The following is a 6,000-nucleotide window of genomic DNA, read 5'->3' as shown; positions in this document are numbered from 1 at the left end:
GACCTTTAAAAACGACTGCCTTCATCTCTTCCTTCCCAAGGTCTCGGTCTCCTTTCAGACTACAGGTTAAAGACTACGTATTAAAATTAACTGTATATTTTCAGTTTTACTTGCTGTGTCTCTGTGAGGGGTTGGCTTAATAACAATACATTTTGATATAGAAGAAATCCTCAATTAACACTAAAACTGGCTTGCCTAATTAAGACCTGTTTACTGTTCCTGAAAGTAAATAAAAGCAAAATTGTTTCTCTGGTATCTAATATACTGATAACATAGCAAGTATTTATCCATTGACTACTTACTTTAGGCTCATCACAGTGCTAGGTATATATAATCTTCCTGTGTAAGATTTCATTTACCTATCCCATAATTTATATTTGCAAAGTTACACTTGGATTTTTCTGGCACATTACTATCAAGGGTGCCAATAAAGGAACCATACCGTCCCCTAATGTCCCTGATTATATTTGTATCAGTGTCTGTAGAGGTTGTATCAGCAGACAGAAGAATGGACTGTACCATTAAATTAGCACAATTTTGTAGCATCGCCTGGCAGAAGCTCACACTTAATCCAAGAGGTTATCCAACCCTATCCAATATGATTACTCTATAAATATTTGCCCAAGCTCAGCACCAGCCGTTATATCACTAATCACACACAGGTTTGTTATAGCGAAGACCCCCAGTGTCAGCAATTTGAAAAACAAAGCTAATTAGTTTTGATTTAGGGATGGGAAGTCTTATTAAGTTGAAGTGAACAGTTCACATAGTGTAGCAGCTATTTACAGCACATATGAATATGAAAAAGATTTACTATTGTTTGCGAAGGATTTTGAGAAGGAATGGAAATATTGCTGGCTAAGAACACAGACAGATGTGACAACCAGTGGCAGCAGTCAGTGATGGCTGGAGTGGGGGTCGCGCAATAGAACAACCTGCTTAAAAATACTTCTCCAAATAAATATATAGTAAGTAAACACCGTTCTTTCTACGCAACCAGCTTTAGGACATGTCCCTGGCTTCCCCTTCCAAAGAGATCACTGCTCCTTAACTCCTCCAGCAGAGAATTCTGGTACAAATAGTGGTGTTGACTTATATGATTTGATGTGGGAGAGGGTAGAAAGGAGACTCTTATCCCTACATCCCTCAGCTAGCAGTCTACTGTGTTACTTGAAGAATTATTATTATTATTATTATTATTATTATTTTTGCATTTGTATCCTTGGAAAATGCTTTGAAAGCTGTTCCCTTCTTTCAGGTCACTTGCTTCCTCCATGTGAAGTAGAGGAGCAGGTAAGATCACCGGTCTCTCAACTTTTTAAAAAAAAATTATATTATTCTATTAGTGAATCAAATCTTTAAGCTTTTACTTTCTAACATATATTTATGATGTCACATGCACATATATATGCACTATATATATATGATATATACTATTGTGAATTCAATCATTCAATAATAAGCTCATTTCACTCTTAAGTTTTACACTAAAAATATGTAAACATATAAAACCTAATGTATTTTCTCCTCAACTGCATGAATCAAGATTTCTGTGCACCCTACTTTGGAAACTACTGGATTAGATGATCTCCACAAGATCTATTATTCTAGGTCACCTGTTCAGCTTTATAAATTATAGAAAGAATGTATTGTTGAAAATCTTATTGGCATGGGCACATTATGATAGAGGGGACAGAAGAACCTGTAAAAACTAGTCCAGGAAAGTTTAGTTGAGAGTCCTGAACCATGTAATGTTGGGAAACTGGGAACTCAATACATTGGGAAGAAGAAGTATAGATGAAAGCAGATGATGATGACCATAGTAATCATAATAAAAATAACAATAACAACAATACTGGAGGTTTACCTACCCAGCAGTTGTATTAATCAGGATTCTCTAGAGCAGCAGAACTAGTTGGATAGATATAAATAGATGACAGATAGATAGAGAAAATGATAGATCATGTGATGATGGGAGCTAGGAAGTCCAAAATCTTCAGTGTGGGCTGGCAGCTGGGAGACTCAGGAAACCCAATGGTGTGAATAAAGACCTATGGTGCAGATGAAGACTGAAGGTAGTCTGCTAGAGGATTCCTTCTGTTCTGGGAGGTCCGTCTTTTTATTTTATTTAGTTCTTCAACTAAGGCCCACCCACAATATGGAGGACAATCTTCTTACTCAAGGTTCACTAATATAAATATTAATTTCATCCATAAATACTTTCCTAGTTGACACAAAAAATTAACCACCATGGCAGTATAAGCCATTCAATGTATTTCATCTACCTGATTTTAGAGATGGATACTTGACCCAATCAAAACCAATTAGGACCAAGAAAGATTATCTGTGTGACTTAATGTGTTTCCAAGGAAAAGACTGTCTTGCAAATATCAGGGAAGAGATTTCTTGGAATCTAGAAGACATTAAGAAAGCAAAGCAGAGTGATAGAGAAAGATCCCAATTTTATTTTTATAAAACTTGATCTAAACCCTTATAGAAACTAGGTATACCTGTGGACTACCCAATTATGTGAGTTAATAGATCATGTCTAGTTGAATTTGGGTTGGGTATTTTTATAAGTGTAACTTTAAAAGTTATATCAAAGCCCGGCTGGCATGGCTCAGTGGTTGAGTGTTGAACCAGGAGGTCATGGTTCAATTCCCCGTCAGGGCACATGCGGGGTGTTGCAGGCTCGATCCCCAGTGTGGTGTGTGCAAGAGGCAGCCAAAGGATGACTTTCTCTCATCATTGATGTTTCTATCTCTCTCTCCCTTTCCCTTCCTCTCTTAAATCAATAAAATCTTTTTTAAAAAAGTTATATCAAGTATTTAGAAAGAAGTTAGATAGTGAAGGAGCCCAAACATTTTTAGATCAACCTCAGGTTGCAGGCAACTACCGTGCTCTTTCATAACAGGACCAGGGCAACTGACTATTAGACAGATCCAGGATAGCACTGCAGGCATTTTCATGTTTTCTAGGTATCGAGAAAAGCTTGGTTGACTTTTTCTGCCAATGAGCTATTGCCTACTTCATGGTTTCACCTAAAGCTCACTTAATGGCTAACAAATAAAAAGAAAGATGTGGCCATATACCAATTAAACCCAAACCAGAAATTTTTGAAGGATTTGTGACTAAAATTATGTTCATAAATCCTATAAAATAATTCATCTTAACTCCAGTGGTAAAAATCTTACAAGAATCAGGGGATACAAATCTTTCTTTCTTTCTTTCTTTCTTTCTTTCTTTCTTTCTTTTCCTTTCCTTTCCTTTCCTTTCCTTTCCTTTCCTTTCCTTTCCTTTCCTTTCCTTTCCTTTCCTTTCCTTTCCTTTCCTTTCCTTTCCTTTCCTTTCCTTTCCTTTCCTTTCCTTTCCTTTCCTTTCCTTTCCTTTCCTTTCCTTTCCTTTCCTTTCCTTTCCTTTCCTTTCCTTTCCTTTCCTTTCCTTTCCTTTCCTTTCCTTTCCTTTCCTTTCCTTTCCTTTCCTTTCCTTTCCTTTCCTTTCCTTTCCTTTCCTTTCCTTTCCTTTTCTTTCCTTTTCTTTTCTTTTCTTTTCTTTTCTCTTCTTTTCTTTTCTCTTCTTTTCTTTTCTTTCTTACCAATCCAGGTCAATCTTTCTATATTTCTGTCTATTCTTTTACTCACATTGTCCCCCTCCTGTCTATCCAAAGTTACCAAAATGTGCTGTCTTCTTCAAAAGCACTTTTTCTGTTTATTTTAACCCATGTTGATTTTTCCTTTCTAAACCATTGAAGCTTGTATTGCCTGTTCTACTCATTTGAGCACTTAGTTATCTGTTGTCTTACATCATTACCTGTAGACTTGTGTGCATGAAAGTAAAAGAGAGAGAGAGACACATCACTCCAATTCTTTCTTAGAAGACCAAGATAGGATGTACTCAAAAATTTTCCCTATGGGTTGAGCAAGAAAGAGCAAACAGAATGGAGGGGTGGGGGGTGCGGGGAATCTAGATGTGCTGCTCAGGCTGGGGGTGGTAAATTTAGAGATAGGCATATGGAGGCTAGAATGCTTTCAACTGCAAAATCAGTCCAGAGACAGAAAGATGTAAGTACCTTCAGGTTCAAACAAATCCTCACTGTCTGTCAAAGGAGGAGCTTTGACTCCTGTCAAACTCATAATAGGAGTTTACACTTCACCCCTATCTTTACCATCCCCGGTGAGTAAGAGAATTGAAAGTCATTGATCTTACAAAGAGATGGCAGACTTGGAGAGCATCATCATTCATAGCCAGTCAGTACTTAAAGATCATATTAAAAAAAAATAAAACAACCTTCCCACTGAGGTCAGAGATAGACTTCCATCTATGTAGATTGCACTATGAGCAATTGTCCAAGTAAAGATTGAAACTTCACAATAAGGTGTGGGGAACAGATATAGGGTTAAGCCTCGGACCGACCTGTTGGCAAAGTCACAAACAAGTCCCAGCTTAGAGGGCACGGGTCCTCTTAGCATAATTAGGCTTGACCTTATAACACTCCCTAGATCTTATCTGGGAAGCTAATGGGCTGAGGGAAGTGCAGGAAGTGTAACTATGGTCAAAACAAGTGAAACTCACAAGAACTGTGTAACTATGGTGACCACTGTCCTGTTTACCTCTGACTATAAAAGGTTGGTATGGCCTGAGCACCGGTGGAAGTCCTTCCTCCTGAGTTGGACTTACTTGCCCGCCTGGCCCCCAATATTCCCAAATTATCTCGTGTCTTTTCTCTTTCATTTGTGTGCAGCTCTTCTTCCAGATCCTGAACCCTGAACCACGCGGGACGTGGAGGGAAACATTTACCAACAATAAGGATTCTAAAACAAGATGTAGCATAGATTTGCTGAACAAAACTAGAATAGAACATATAGGCGAAAAATCCATCTAAATCAAGTCATTCCCAATTATTGAGTTATTGAATTTAATCATTGCCAGTTTCTTCCCAAGGAGGAACTGGAACTGTGATCAGAGCCTGCTGGATGTTCATTGTTTATGAGTTGTTCAAGAAAGACATGGCTGTGCTCAAGGGGCCCCTACATCCTCAACCTGTTGGTAGGAGCCCAACTCAAAACCTCTCATAAGATCCTGAAGGAAAATCAACTCCCTAAGACTTTAGAAAGAGCTGGATACTCTACTGAAGACTGTATGGGAAAGGAGAAGGATGGTCACAATACACACTATCCCTGAAATCTTGATAAAAATCTTCACTTAACTATGTGTCTTCTTCTGAAGCGCCTCTTCTTCACCAGCCAGCTCCTCTCTTTCTCAGCCCTTTCCTCGACTACTCCTGGTGACCTAATGGTCTGGTTTTTGCTCTAAGAACCCTCTCCTCCTTTTATCTCTCTTTTATTTACCGGAGATCTATTTAAACTCTCTTTTTTAGTTGCCTACTTCTTTTGAGGGTGTCAGGAAATGGTAAATTACACATTTTACAAGTTTACAAAAATATACTAAGATTTATTGTTTTTTTCCAAAATGTTTGCTTAATGATTTCCAACAAATCTTTCAAACTCTTCAAAGAGAGAAGCTTGAGTTAATAACGTAAGTACTCCTTTGGGTAACAGTGCCAACCCAGAAGTTGTCCAAAGCAGGCAGGAAGACTCATTCAATTTCCCATGTACTTCACTTTTACTACAAGATTATGATCCGATAGTTGAGATTGGAAATATATACTGGTTGAAATCATTAAGTTTCTTAAATTCTACTACAAGTTGCAAGTAGAAGTGTGGCTTGATCAGAGCTGTGCTTCAGGAAGTCCAAATAGGCAGTGCTGTACTGGTGGGGAGAGAGGCTAAAACAAATTTGTGGTAATATTCCTGTGGTCACCTGGAAGGTATTCATTGAAGAGAACCTGAGATAATTCTCCAAGTTCTAATGCAGCTGGATGAGGCATTTCTATTTTTCTTGACAATTTATTTTCTCATTTGGTTTTCCACCTAGAATGGGAGTAATTTATGAAGTAGATATGAGTAGTTTGATCAATGGAAGTGCTTAAAAACTATGATT

The sequence above is a fragment of the Myotis brandtii genome, unplaced genomic scaffold, assembly GCF_000412655.1.
Source record: "Myotis brandtii unplaced genomic scaffold, ASM41265v1 scaffold237, whole genome shotgun sequence".
Taxonomy (NCBI): Eukaryota; Metazoa; Chordata; class Mammalia; order Chiroptera; family Vespertilionidae; genus Myotis; species Myotis brandtii.
The sequence above is the reverse complement of the archived record's forward strand: the minus strand, read 5'-3'. Positions refer to the sequence as shown.